The sequence below is a fragment of the Centruroides vittatus genome, unplaced genomic scaffold, assembly GCF_030686945.1.
Source record: "Centruroides vittatus isolate TY-2023 unplaced genomic scaffold, ASM3068694v2 contig_361, whole genome shotgun sequence".
In the NCBI taxonomy this organism is placed as follows: Eukaryota; Metazoa; Arthropoda; class Arachnida; order Scorpiones; family Buthidae; genus Centruroides; species Centruroides vittatus.
This window is the reverse complement of record NW_027122185.1, coordinates 1,777,908-1,793,985: the sequence shown is the minus strand read 5'-3', so window position 1 is coordinate 1,793,985 and position 16,078 is coordinate 1,777,908. Positions and strand designations below refer to the sequence as shown.

Genomic DNA, 16,078 nt, shown 5'->3' with positions numbered 1-16,078 from the left:
TAGCTTTACTGTAGGCAGAAGTGATTCGGGATGGATGACGAGTGCCACATTTTATGAATATGTTGCAAATGTCTTCTACCCCTGGCTTCCGGATAAGGACATCCAGTTTCCTGTATTATTGCTTCCTGATGGACATAACTATCATTTTTGTGTCGAAAAAGAATTCTCTTTTTCTGTTTGTTGCCAAATGCAGCTCATATTATCCAGCCTTGTGACGTTGCAATTTTTCGACCGCTTAAATGTCAGTGGAGAAATGCTGTCAGAAAACACAAACAACAATCATCAAAATCAGTTTCTAAAACTAACTTTGCAGCTTTATTCTTTGAAGCTTATAAGAAAGCTTTGAAATCGAAAACAATTCAACATGGGTTTGAAACATGTTGAATTATATTCAAACCTCCTTATCAAGGTGTTTGAGTGGTTATGAGATTCACGGACATGAAACATTTCATCTTTTAATGTAAATTCCCTCGTTGCTGTCTGAATTTTATCACTCCAAGGGATCGGACTGAGCTTCGTGCACTCGTTCTATATCCCGATTGTTTTTTTTTTTCTTAACTCTTTCCTCCTTCTGGGCACCGGCATTTTTAACAAGCCTATTATGGGTTCGGCAGTAGTATATAAGTACTACAATAGTGCGTATCGTTTTTCTCAAAATCGCCGAAAACACCTGATTTTTCCGAGCAACTGAAACTAAATTTTCACATAAAAGTAGCAAAAAATACCCTAAAAACTATCAAAGTATCAAAATGTCAACATTTTTCATACGAATTTCGAGAGCTTCGTTCTCCTCTTCACTGTTTATTTATATAAATTAAACATTTATAACACGATAATATTACATCTCTTTGTAAGAAAATTACGTAACAATAAGATGCCAATTGTCGATAAGAAAGAGGCAGTATTAAAGTTTACGTTAATATTTTCGCAGAATTCTTTAAGTCACGATTTCCAATTTAAAATTGATATGTCGGATTCAGAATACCTAATAAATGTAAAAGAAATAAACCTACTTCATAAGCTTTGTGTGAAGATATTACATTAAAATTTTACACAAATTCGAGATACCATAAATAGATATAGAAATTTTTAATGTGTAATACAACAAATCAATACCATATAGACTACAAATAATAAAAATAACCCTTTTAAGTGCGTGTTTATAATGTATATCAGACAGACTTTAGTTTTAATAAGAAGTTTAATTAATATACAGTAAAACCTGTGTAAACAGGACTCGTTCGGTACCGAATATTTGTTCCGTTTAGGGAGGTTTCTGGTTTATTCGGGTCCCGTTCGAAAAGCATTTATAAGTCACTTCTAGAGCAGAAACTGTCCAATTAATTACAAATTATCTTTTAAAAATACTTTGTAAATATAAATAAATATTTCTTCGGAATTGTATTATGCTATCCAGTTAATTAAACTAGTACTTTTTCTTATGCAATAATTTATCTTATCTTACTGGGTATTTCCCAGGAAAACAGAACTAAACTCTACGACGTATAAAACTAAAATTGTACGAAAATATAATTTACATTTTTAACCTTTGATCTCTATTATTTCATCATTTCTTTTCTTGTTTTTAACTGATAACAATTGAAAAATACATTTTGCAGATACAATATATTAACCACAAGAAGTCCTTCTGTCAAGATGCTGGCACATTGTACGCTAACGGCAGTATGCGGAATTTAGTCCTGCCGGACGGATTCAAACGATCCTTCTAGTAGAACAGCCACATTTATAATGCACTCTCATAACCTCCTCCTTTATCACCAGCTTTCTTTTACCGTAAAATTTGTTATTTGGTACATTTTACGATGTACCTGATTTTTTTCAGCGGAGAAAAAGTAACCACATTTAAGTTCTGAATTTTCACGTAAATCATGCGCACGCAACAGCGGCCTGCAGTTTCTATCTTTTGTACACATTTATATTGACGTGGAAATTGAAATTTCGGGTCGTTTCTTCAACTGTAAATTTATTTCCTTCTTTCTACTTTTTCATTCACTGTTATTGCTAGAGTCTTCATTGTTTGACGAACTTATCTTTAGGAATGATGCAATATTTTTATCGCAAATGATTAAAGCATCTTTACTCTATAGTTAACAACTTCGCTTCCGATTCCAAAACGTTCTAGAATATTTTGTCTAACTTTTCTAAACTTAACCCTGTCAGACAGTCCATTTTCCCATCCGAACAAATTTACCAAATATTCGATGACCTAAAACCATACTTCAAGTTATAAATTATAAATCCCTTAATTATTCTTCCTCTAGAATCGACTGCTTTTCATTCCTTTACCCTCGTTAAAAAAAATTACAAAACTTAATACATGCAATTTTAGATTCTGATTCAATCCATAGAATAATCATAAAGATTTTACTCGCCATTTTAAACTCTATTACGCAACAAAACATTACCAAAAACCTTAATTCCTGGGGGCTTACCTCACCAATATTTCTCCCACTGTTCTTCAAAAGTTCTCGTCTATGCCCGTGACATAACTATGGCATAACGGTGAAGCGTTAGAGTTAAATTTACTTTGAAGTAATTTCCCGTAATGTCGCGAAACAGAATTAACGAAACAGCTGATGTGTGACGTTTGCCGAATATTGAAAGTTTATACGATTTCGACATCGGGTGTGGTGTGACGTTTCACCAACCAGTTTCATAACTGGTTGGTTAACGTCTCACCACACCTGTTGATATCTGCCCACCGATGTACAGGTATCAAAAGTTCTTCCATGGAAATGCGGTACAAAGTCTAATGCTGGTTCTTCACTTATTATGCAATCGTGTCACCGTCACCTGAGTGCAGAGCCAGCATAACCGGAAGACATTTTCGCAAACTTTTCTGCAGCTAATAGCTAATATTTCCTCAAATTAAATAGCCTATACTTTCAGTCAAAACATAAAAGAATATAGCCAAAATTTCACCCGGATCGAACAAAAATAGCAGGAGTTTCAGGAATTATCCCCAACGATATACTACGCTTCTAAATAAAAAAAAATCGTTAATAACAACGTAAAAAAAAAATAAGTCCAGCGACGAGTTGAGTAATTTCGCAGCAACACTTAAAACTGCATGTGGCACCATCTGTTACGAGATCTTATTTTTAAAACTTTTTATATTATTAATTATTATTAAAATGGTAAATAGCTTCATTTCGAAAGTAAAGATGAATTTAAAAAAAGATTTAAAATGCTATTAACGAGTGAAATCTTCATACGACACACGACTCCTTTCTATCTCCCCTCTCCCTCGACCTTTAATCATCAAAATTTAATAGCATCAATCCCTTTAATAAACAAATCTCCCTGCAGAATTTCAGAAATTTTCGACAAAAAATACACGAGTTATTACATCCTTTCGCTATTGTATATACACGTATTATTTACAACTTTCTCGTATATTCACGTGTGTTATCCTTATTAACAATAACTTTGTGGGTATTATTAAAAATAATATTTTCTACTTACTCGCGTGATAAGTTCTCTCCGTTCAAAATTGCATCCTTATTACCACCCTTGTCCATTTGAAACATGTCCTTATCGTCACCCATAATGCTTCGGTGACATTGGCAAATCACGAAAATAAAAATTATATTTAGGTAATGGTTTTGTTATACAATGAACGGGTAAAGTCTAAAATAAGTAGATCACGCATTGTTTTAAAAAACGTCGATAACCTAAGATTTGTAAGAACTAACTTGAGCGCTGAAGTAAATGCTGATACATTGACGGCAGTGTTCTAAGATTTGAAAAACTAAGGTTGACACCCGCTATCAGACATAAAATACGTGACATGACAATATAATACTAAATTAAATTAAATTCTCGTATTCATATCAAACAAAACAGCACATAGCGTCAAAAGCAAATAAAACATTTTCGAAGCGTAGGGCTAATTAAAGTCTAATGCGATCCAATATTTTGTTAGAATAAAACCTTAAAATTAAAAATAATTCATTTTTAATAACATACAAATTATATTTATAATACATTTATTTATAAAATGATGCAAAATAACTCTATATCCATACATTGAGCATGTATGGATATAGAGCCCTATGGGCTAGAGCTATATAGAGCCTAGAGCCCTATATGTATGGATATAGAAATGGGTTATATATGATCGTCATAATTTGGACCCGCCTCTGACCCGCCGAGCCGCATAAAGCGCCCCGGCACTCCAAATGTAGTCACTGAAATGGGTTATATATGATCGTCATAATTTGGACCCGCCTCTGACCCGCCGAGCCGCATAAAGCGCCCCGGCACTCCAAATGTAGTCACTGAAATGGGTTATATATGATCGTCATAATTTGGACCCGCCTCTGACCCGCCGAGCCGCATAAAGCGCCCCGGCACTCCAAATGTAGTCACTGAAATGGGTTATATATGATCGTCATAATTTGGACCCGCCTCTGACCCGCCGAGCCGCATAAAGCGCCCCGGCACTCCAAATGTAGTCACTGAAATGGGTTATATATGATCGTCATAATTTGGACCCGCCTCTGACCCGCCGAGCCGCATAAAGCGCCCCGGCACTCCAAATGTAGTCACTGAAATGGGTTATATATGATCGTCATAATTTGGACCCGCCTCTGACCCGCCGAGCCGCATAAAGCGCCCCGGCACTCCAAATGTAGTCACTGAAATGGGTTATATATGATCGTCATAATTTGGACCCGCCTCTGACCCGCCGAGCCGCATAAAGCGCCCCGGCACTCCAAATGTAGTCACTGAAATGGGTTATATATGATCGTCATAATTTGGACCCGCCTCTGACCCGCCGAGCCGCATAAAGCGCCCCGGCACTCCAAATGTAGTCACTGAAATGGGTTATATATGATCGTCATAATTTGGACCCGCCTCTGACCCGCCGAGCCGCATAAAGCGCCCCGGCACTCCAAATGTAGTCACTGAAATGGGTTATATATGATCGTCATAATTTGGACCCGCCTCTGACCCGCCGAGCCGCATAAAGCGCCCCGGCACTCCAAATGTAGTCACTGAAATGGGTTATATATGATCGTCATAATTTGGACCCGCCTCTGACCCGCCGAGCCGCATAAAGCGCCCCGGCACTCCAAATGTAGTCACTGAAATGGGTTATATATGATCGTCATAATTTGGACCCGCCTCTGACCCGCCGAGCCGCATAAAGCGCCCCGGCACTCCAAATGTAGTCACTGAAATGGGTTATATATGATCGTCATAATTTGGACCCGCCTCTGACCCGCCGAGCCGCATAAAGCGCCCCGGCACTCCAAATGTAGTCACTGAAATGGGTTATATATGATCGTCATAATTTGGACCCGCCTCTGACCCGCCGAGCCGCATAAAGCGCCCCGGCACTCCAAATGTAGTCACTGAAATGGGTTATATATGATCGTCATAATTTGGACCCGCCTCTGACCCGCCGAGCCGCATAAAGCGCCCCGGCACTCCAAATGTAGTCACTGAAATGGGTTATATATGATCGTCATAATTTGGACCCGCCTCTGACCCGCCGAGCCGCATAAAGCGCCCCGGCACTCCAAATGTAGTCACTGAAATGGGTTATATATGATCGTCATAATTTGGACCCGCCTCTGACCCGCCGAGCCGCATAAAGCGCCCCGGCACTCCAAATGTAGTCACTGAAATGGGTTATATATGATCGTCATAATTTGGACCCGCCTCTGACCCGCCGAGCCGCATAAAGCGCCCCGGCACTCCAAATGTAGTCACTGAAATGGGTTATATATGATCGTCATAATTTGGACCCGCCTCTGACCCGCCGAGCCGCATAAAGCGCCCCGGCACTCCAAATGTAGTCACTGAAATGGGTTATATATGATCGTCATAATTTGGACCCGCCTCTGACCCGCCGAGCCGCATAAAGCGCCCCGGCACTCCAAATGTAGTCACTGAAATGGGTTATATATGATCGTCATAATTTGGACCCGCCTCTGACCCGCCGAGCCGCATAAAGCGCCCCGGCACTCCAAATGTAGTCACTGAAATGGGTTATATATGATCGTCATAATTTGGACCCGCCTCTGACCCGCCGAGCCGCATAAAGCGCCCCGGCACTCCAAATGTAGTCACTGAAATGGGTTATATATGATCGTCATAATTTGGACCCGCCTCTGACCCGCCGAGCCGCATAAAGCGCCCCGGCACTCCAAATGTAGTCACTGAAATGGGTTATATATGATCGTCATAATTTGGACCCGCCTCTGACCCGCCGAGCCGCATAAAGCGCCCCGGCACTCCAAATGTAGTCACTGAAATGGGTTATATATGATCGTCATAATTTGGACCCGCCTCTGACCCGCCGAGCCGCATAAAGCGCCCCGGCACTCCAAATGTAGTCACTGAAATGGGTTATATATGATCGTCATAATTTGGACCCGCCTCTGACCCGCCGAGCCGCATAAAGCGCCCCGGCACTCCAAATGTAGTCACTGAAATGGGTTATATATGATCGTCATAATTTGGACCCGCCTCTGACCCGCCGAGCCGCATAAAGCGCCCCGGCACTCCAAATGTAGTCACTGAAATGGGTTATATATGATCGTCATAATTTGGACCCGCCTCTGACCCGCCGAGCCGCATAAAGCGCCCCGGCACTCCAAATGTAGTCACTGAAATGGGTTATATATGATCGTCATAATTTGGACCCGCCTCTGACCCGCCGAGCCGCATAAAGCGCCCCGGCACTCCAAATGTAGTCACTGAAATGGGTTATATATGATCGTCATAATTTGGACCCGCCTCTGACCCGCCGAGCCGCATAAAGCGCCCCGGCACTCCAAATGTAGTCACTGAAATGGGTTATATATGATCGTCATAATTTGGACCCGCCTCTGACCCGCCGAGCCGCATAAAGCGCCCCGGCACTCCAAATGTAGTCACTGAAATGGGTTATATATGATCGTCATAATTTGGACCCGCCTCTGACCCGCCGAGCCGCATAAAGCGCCCCGGCACTCCAAATGTAGTCACTGAAATGGGTTATATATGATCGTCATAATTTGGACCCGCCTCTGACCCGCCGAGCCGCATAAAGCGCCCCGGCACTCCAAATGTAGTCACTGAAATGGGTTATATATGATCGTCATAATTTGGACCCGCCTCTGACCCGCCGAGCCGCATAAAGCGCCCCGGCACTCCAAATGTAGTCACTGAAATGGGTTATATATGATCGTCATAATTTGGACCCGCCTCTGACCCGCCGAGCCGCATAAAGCGCCCCGGCACTCCAAATGTAGTCACTGAAATGGGTTATATATGATCGTCATAATTTGGACCCGCCTCTGACCCGCCGAGCCGCATAAAGCGCCCCGGCACTTCAAATGCCGTCACTGTTATATGTTATATATGTTTGTTATTGTCTGGACTCTTATGTATTGTTTTATTTGGCGTATATTTTTATATTATTCTGCATAGTTTATTATTTTTATTATGTAGTTGTAGTGTATGTATAGTTGTTTCGTATGTTTCAAGTCTTGTTTGCGTTTGTGGCCCTTTTGCCAAATAGGTTTTTTTGATACGACAACACTTTTGTATGATGCTGCCGATCAAAAATGTGTAAGTATTGTTGTTATAAAATAACAAATATAATTATTTTATTTGTTATAAATTATACAAATAAAGTTATATCATTCTAAGTAAGATAAGAATTAATTATCGTCCATCATTATTTATTAATTGTTTACATTAAATTAAAGACAGAAAAGTGAATTAGAACTTACTAATGTCTCGCTGTGATGTTAACGAAATTGTAATATTTATAGTTTTTGTTCTTGTTCTTGTTCGCGGGTTTACATTGGAAAGTGTGTAATATTTATAGTATTTAATGTGTTGGTTTCTATTTGTACCGTTCCGCGAAACCATATATTTATTAAAAATTAAATTTAAATATACTCGTATATTTACGAATTTAGCTACCGAATTAATTCGGCGATTAACTGTCGTAATATTTTTAGATGTAAGAGGAGAAAACCGTAAAAGCACTCACAAAAGATAACTTTTAATAAGAATATGCAAATACTGTCTTGAATGGATTATACGCCTGCCGTCGTTCTAACGGGTGCTCGAGAAGATAATTAATATATTAGCAACATCGCACTAATAAATAAAATATTTTACAATAAAATTCTAAATCTAAATACGAATTTTTTCTTTGCACATTTAAAAATTCTAAATTTAGAATGGATCCAGAATGAAATAATAAAAGAGGAAGACTAGTAGGCCAATTTTTGGTCATATGGTCGGAGATTTTCGTCGCGTCCGAAGTCGGAGTTGGCAACACTTTAGGTATTTCGTGGTTGTTCACGGAGAATTGTCAAAATAACGCACGTGGTAAGTTTACGTTAGTAATTAGTTTTTGGAGGATTTACATCCATTCAGTTGCTTATAAATATAAATATTAAGCTGAGAGAAAGGCTAGAAGTAATTGAATTGGATAAAAAACTCAACCAAGATAACTTTCGTGTTAAACAAGCGAAATATATAAAAATATTGTAAACTTACAAGAAAAATGATTATACGAATTCGTATTTCATTAAAATCACATGTTAAAATGTTTTCCGAATAATTCAATATTGACAGTATATGACAGGAAAATCCCCTGTATAAAAAGGCGAGAAATGTTTTCTGGGTAATAATGAATATGAATTTTGAGAAAAAAGAATCGTTCCTTCCTTTCTGACGTTTTACCTCTATAAAATATTATCACCATGTTCGGTTACAAATTGTTCCTATTTGAGTAAAAACAACCTAAAAGAAATATATCTAGGAACAATCCCGGTAATGTTTCTAAGACACATTTACCTAGACCCTTTAAAACTTGCTTCCGGCAATGCTAAATCGTTGGAAAAACTAGGAATATTATCCTAACGTGGTAATTAAAATCAATGTTTTTGTTACGATAGACAAAAGATACTCGTAAAGTATTAAATTTGGCCGTCTTTCTGCCGACCGTGTAAGCCGAAATCTGTGCGTAATTAGCCTGTCTGTATAGAACAAACTTTATTTTCATATATGTATTTTGCTTACTGTGCTACTATGTATTGTAATAAAAATATCAAAGATATACGTACTTAACACCTTACACTTGCCGAGAAAAATATATTTATTTGCAACAAACACGCAAACGTTTTCAGCCTGATTCACAGGCCATCTTCAGGCTTGGAATACATTTGAAATTAAAATTCCATCCATGGAATACAAAAATTCAAATTCAAAATTAAATAAGGTACAATCAAAATAAAATATTGAATAACTAACATAAAGCAAAAAATAACAAAAAATATATAAAAATGTAACAAATGAATACGTAAGCATTAATAAATGCAAATTTCTAAGACATACAATAAAACCACTATATTGATTGGTTAGAGCCCTTATTAAACTTCTTAACCATAAACTTCCATGCAGAGGGAAGACTATCTGCGTCCCTCGCATTAAGACAGCCTTCTTGTAATCTACTTCTAAAAATCTGCAACTTTTCCGCTGTCAAGGCTAATGATGGAGACGATAAAGGATTTATGATGGCCGCCTGATTCCATTTGACCGTAGCTCCGGCGCTGCGGCAATTGGAACAGGCGGCCATCATAAATCCTTTATCGTCTCCATCATTAGCCTTGACAGCGGAAAAGTTGCAGATTTTTAGAAGTAGATTACAAGAAGGCTGTCTTAATGCGAGGGACGCAGATAGTCTTCCCTCTGCATGGAAGTTTATGGTTAAGAAGTTTAATAAGGGCTCTAACCAATCAATATAGTGGTTTTATTGTATGTCTTAGAAATTTGCATTTATTAATGCTTACGTATTCATTTGTTACATTTTTATATATTTTTTGTTATTTTTTGCTTTATGTTAGTTATTCAATATTTTATTTTGATTGTACCTTATTTAATTTTGAATTTGAATTTTTGTATTCCATGGATGGAATTTTAATTTCAAATGTATTCCAAGCCTGAAGATGGCCTGTGAATCAGGCTGAAAACGTTTGCGTGTTTGTTGCAAATAAATATATTTTTCTCGGCAAGTGTAAGGTGTTAAGTACGTATATCTATAATGATTTGCTGAGTGCTTTATAATATTATTAAAAATATCAAAGTTCAAAACGGCTGTAAAAGGTCGACTACTGTTGCCATTATGCTATATTTTATATGCCGGGTTTGGTTATATGGCAGTTGTAATAAAACTAAATTGTTAAATAAATGTGTATTTAGAGTAGCGTGAAAGTAACTTTGCAATTAAAATTTCCATTATAATTAAATTAATTTTGAATATACAAGTTGTCTTTTTTGTATTGGTTCATCATTTAAGTCTTATGTATTGTATACACTTATACAATGAACAAAATTAAATAAATTTGCAATAGCAATGTTATACACAAAATAGCATATCTATATCACAATATCTAATAGTAAATCTAACAATAAAAATAGACAAAAATATTTTTGTTAACCAGTGGCATGTTATCCTACGGGCAATTGCCTGGGGCCTCCACTAACAGGTGGCCCCAAATCAATCTTTTACAAGAAAATATTTTCCTCAAAAAATTCTCCCAAAGTAAAATGTCTAAAGTCAACACCACTGTACTAATTCAAATTTACGTGGGCTTCACGAAGCTATAATATGCCACTGTCATTAACTTATTTGAATTTTTTTTATTTTGTTTTATGAATCTTTCAAGTTATCAAAAGTAATAAGATTTATATATTAAGATTTTGTAAAGAAAACTGTAAACTTAGTGTATCTGACAAATATGATAATATATTATGATAGACTCACATTAGCATTGCTACTTGTGGGACTGTCTGTAAGTGTCGACGTTAGCCGGTAGTCGACTTAAACCCGTGGCGCGTAATTTTTGTCCTCAAAGGAAGTTATGCTGCATACCAATTGTTAAATTTCACTATATACTTCGTTTTAAGACTGCAGTTTCTATTTTCTGATAATTTTTGAGAATTTTATCCACCGTAATTCTGGAAATAATGTTATGTTAATAAATAATTTTGCTGATTCGGTAAAAACAATTTTTAAATTTCGATCTTGTGCTTTTTGGTCGATTGAGAATGTAAAAAAGCATTGGAATTTATAATTCTCTTTTATTTGATAGCCAAAAGAATACTTATTAGATTAGGTTTTGGCATTTTAAAAACAAATATAACTGCACAATGTAAGATCATAGTTCTTATCATATGTTATGCATACCTTGAAAACTCCTGAAATTTTGAATACAAAAATCAGCAAAATCTATATTTTGCTCAAACATTGTGAAAACAATTATAATAAAGTTAAGTGGAAGGGACATCACCATTAACTAATATTATTTAGTATAACATATATACTTTGAACTAGAAAAAGGTAGTTTTCCTACATCGAGGGTGGAGAACCTGTGACATTTTGCGGTTTATAATGCTACCGAACAAAATATAGAGTGATGAAATTCAAGACAGCAAAATTAAACTTGTGTTATGAAAATATATTTTTCTTTCTCTTTTCCAATAAAAAATGTAATTAAGTATAGTTTAAGTATATTATTGGTGCACGTATACTAAATATATATAATTATGCAACCCGCAATATATTATACAGGTTCACTAGGTCTTTCTGAAGTAGGATGAATCCTTTTAGTTAAAAAAAAAGATTCCTCATCTCTGCCCTGCAGTGAAGTATAGTTTTCTGCTGAGACATTTGAAATGATTAAGGATCTCATATACTCCATATCTATGCCATGTACTGTACAGTGGATATCAGTCTGTGATCATTGTTAGGATAAAGGGGATGAAAGAATGCAGTGTAGTGTAGTGTGAGATCATTTCTTACCTGAGGTACTGCAATAAAACATGGCAGTTAATCGTTATTTAGAATTTTTGCTTCCTCTGCAGCAGTCATCCAAAATGGTTGGCGTCCAATGCTGCAGCAATTGGAAGAAACTGCCTGTTTCGTCAGGATTGAAAATGTCATCTGTGCTGTACTTAAATATTGTATCTTGTCTGTAGTCCATGCACACGCTATGTGCAATGAAACATCGATGTTTCTCTGCATAAAGATTTTGAGATAATTCCATACTTTTCACAAAATCCCTGTAAAAAGAAGGAACTGCCCATGGGACAGTGGCATACTTGAACATCTTGAAACCAGATGAAAATAACTTTCTGCACATCCTCAAACTGTGTGCTGTGCATTTTATTCCTGCTGGACTCAACATTGGATCTTTTTAACTGTTTTCAATGTTGAATAATCTTTTAAAATCATTGACAGAATGGAAAGGCTGATGCCAAACTCCCTTGCAACATCTAATTTTTACTCAGAATCAACTTCTTGTAGAAAGAAGCTTTTTAAACAATGAAAATTGGTTGCATTTTTTCCCTTTGGCATATTTCATTATGAAGTCTGACAAGATTACTTTCAGTGACTGATGGACCATAACTACAGCTTAGTAAAGTATACTACCCATTTGATACTAAAGTAGTGTAAGAATTCATTGAATATAAAACACTTATTTACTTTCTCCTTCTTGTAACTTCTTAGTATCATCTCTGTACTCGTCTTATTTGGTGGTGGCATTCCTGTCCTATGGTCTGAAAGGTCCTGTCACTGGTGTCATCCATTTTTTATGGGTTTTCACTGGGTACTTCCAGAATATTTTAATATGGGTAACGAATGATCCAGACCACCCACCACAGCAGCCTTGACCTAAGGCATCTTCTAGACATGCCCCTTTTGTCCAGTCATCTATGGAACTTCATAATCGTTTTCATCCAACCCATCCCAGTGTTTTGATATATTGGGAATGTTCAGCATAGTGAAAAACCCTTTAGTATTCTGAAATTTATATTGGCAGTTCTTAAACCAAGTCTTACAGGTGGCCAACTTGGACTTCAAATTGTTTGCTATATCTGTATGTTTAACAGTAAAAAATAAGCACTCTCTCTCAAATACAGTTTTTAGTGTTCTTTAAAACTATATTGTTTGCTTTTAAACAAGTACAACAAATCCAGAAAATAAATTTAAATAGTTTGTTGTCATAGCAATCACAATCGTATTAATTACAAGTATTAATTCCTTACAGATATAATAAAATATAGTATGAAAATTTAAACAGAATGAATTTTTATTTATTTAAAACATAAATTTTACAATAATTCATAATTTATAATTTGTTTTTACAGTTATCTCTATTACATTAAATATGATAAAGAAAATTTGAACTTAATTTTATTGTGCTTAATTAACATAGGGCTAATTAGTCCAAAATGAACATCAAGACAAATCAAACTCTGAATGCCAGTTTTTACAATATTTAAAATTAAAATGGTCCCGGCAATATAAAAGTAAAGTACAGTAGTAGTTTACTGACCATTTATAGAAGAAAATGTTGCATGCTTTTTGTCATAATGGAAATGTTTGTTAAAGGAATGCAGTGACGAAGTTCAATACCAACATTTTCTAAAGGACTATCCCCACTATCGGTTACAGTATCGTAGAGTAGAAAAATAAAAATTGTGTGTGGGGAGCAGATAACCTGAACAATTAAAAAAGAACATTATTTAAAATTGATTCTAAAATATGAATAAATATAGTAATGATTTAAAATAAACATAATCGCTTACAGCCACTTACCAATGAGTTTATTATCCACAAAGTAATTGTCATACATACATGTCACATAGCTGCTGTAGTGGTATGTCAGAAGCCTAAATGATGTCACGTAACTCCTGGCTATAAGTGCTCACAATCAGTTAAAGCTATTAAACATGTAAAAAATAAAATGTCAGAATCATCAATGTACTCAAGAGTTACATAGAAGAGTTGAAAAAACAGCTATTTTTAATATACAAATAAGCAAATTCTAGTTAAGCTTCATTTTCATCAATTTATATATGTATTAATAAAAATGCAACTATATGCTAAGAGAAATAAAAGAAATGGTTCACTTAAAATTGTTGCATTTACTAAAATTTAACATTGTGTTAAGCGAATATAAAAGTTAATAATAGCTTAGACAGAACTTCTGTTTATATAAATGACATTCTAGATGTTAATGCAAATAAATTAAGTGTAGTAGTGTGATTCGATTTGTGTAAAGCTGTGGATTTGAGTATTGCCTGTTGCTAAGTTATGTACTGTACTTTATGAATGAGCAATGGTGTTAAATTGCCCGAATTGAAAATAATTCTTAATAAGGAAATATTACAAAAGTCAAGTGAAATCTTAATAAAATTAAAGTTTTATTTGTATATACAAAATCGATTGTTCTTAAATTGGGGAAGAAATTGTCCTTCATCACAATAATACTTGTATATGTAAAACTGTATAAGTGTATATACAATTTGACTAATTGAAATAACAAGCTAAGAATTAATTTTTTTAATAAATCCTGTTATCAATAGGTAGAAATTATAAATTCATTTTAAATTCCCATGGATAATTTTACAAGATTATATTAAGTTTTAAACTCTCTGCTAATGTTTTTCTTAAATGTTTATAATTTATCTTGATATGAAATAAATATAATTTATTCCAAATATTTTTCTACACTTTTATAAGACATGGAAAACAATCTTATTCTCATCTGATTTGAATATGCTATGGTATTAGAATGAAAATAAAAATGCCTCACCTTTCTTTGGTTTGCTTCTTGTTAATTTTTTGAGCACAAGAAGTTTCAAAACGATTCCATGTCTCTTCGGAAAGTGGATTATAAAATTTGAGAATGATACTTCTTCCTAGAATAATTTAATTATTAAGAATAGAAAAGATCAAGATGATTCATTAACTAATTAATTAATTAAATATTAAAATAATTTTCTAATACAGGACATTCATTGTTTCATTGAAAATAATATAAGACAATATACAAGCGAATATTATTTATAATCTGATAATTTAATTCGATGCTAAGTGGAAACAACCTTAGATATTTTTAATGAAAATTTAAGGCATTTACATTTAATATTCTATCGGCAATTATTCGATTCTGATCGCTTATAAATAAAAAAAAACTTTATATTGCCTGCGTTATTCGGGTTTATGTAATTCAAGTTTCTCGAAAAATCTCAAAATGGAGGGTAAAATAACTCGCAATTTCCAGAAAACTTGCTATTCCAAGATGGCGCCGGCGTTCGAAATCGAACGAATTCGAATCTGTTGACCGTTACAATAATGCGTCACGCGTTACGTCATACGTTCTACGTCACAATGTTAACTAATTGCAAATGTTTTCTTTAAAATCTAAAATAGTCCTCTTTTGTGTAAAATATCGCTAAGATATTTGTAATAAATAAAATTATAAAAACGCATTCCGTATCCTTACAGGTTACAGGCCGCAAATCTAGGTTTAAAGCATATCTAATTTAAATTATTTCATATTGATATATTATTAATCGAAAAATATTAAGTTACCTACGTTGCGCGAGTTTTCATTATTAAAATTTGTACGAAAAATGTTAAAATGGAGGGAAAAATAACTCGCAATTTCCGGAAAACATTCTATTCCAAGATGGCGTCGGCAATACGAAATGGAACGAATTCAAATCTGTCGAACGTTGCAGTGCGTTACGCGTTACGTCACGAGTTTTACGTCATAGATGTAATATTTCGAGTATTTTAATTGCATTTTTTAAAGGAAAATTACTTTTTAACAAATTCTTATCCCTCGGATTTGGCAGAATATTTGTTAAATGTAAAACTTCGCTAAAAAGAAAATTTTTCAGGTTACATTAGAAGTGGTTGGAGTTTGATTGGAGACAATTGCTTCCGCCATTGTAAGATCGGGAATTTACGACAACTGAATTCCATGAAACCAAATTTGCATTTACTTGGTTTCAGTTTTAATTTATATTGTGACAATCTTTTCTTAACTGTGAAAGAATGGGTAGCTGCACTTCCTTCTTGCGGGTTGATTTTGTAATTTACATAGTAAACAACAACTCAGTACATTCCTATTACAAAATGATCTGTCAGATTATCTATTGGGCTATGTTGAGCCTAATAAGTAATTACATAACAAATCAGTTTGGATAGATATAGGTGGTTTAGCTGCTCTCTTAATAAATTTAA

At 35.2% G+C, this 16,078-nt stretch overlaps 1 protein-coding gene and 1 long non-coding RNA gene across 4 annotated transcripts in view; one reads left to right on the top strand and one right to left on the bottom strand.

Annotated features, from left to right (window-relative positions):
• The window catches only part of LOC136975020 (uncharacterized), a 98,239-nt gene that overhangs the window by 56,265 nt on the left and 25,896 nt on the right, over window positions 1–16,078 (top strand). The window lies entirely within an intron of this gene.
• Window positions 13,352–15,799, bottom strand: LOC136975013 (uncharacterized). Of its 3 annotated transcripts, XR_010880736.1 has the most exons (4): window positions 15,422–15,799; window positions 14,640–14,745; window positions 13,640–13,764; window positions 13,352–13,541 (listed from the first exon to the last, which is right to left on the bottom strand). It is a non-coding gene; the product is annotated as an uncharacterized lncRNA (long non-coding RNA). The 3 variants fall into 3 exon arrangements; XR_010880735.1 differs by lacking the exon at window positions 13,352–13,541 and having other exon boundaries at window positions 13,624–13,764; XR_010880737.1 differs by lacking the exon at window positions 13,352–13,541 and having other exon boundaries at window positions 13,625–13,764; window positions 15,426–15,799.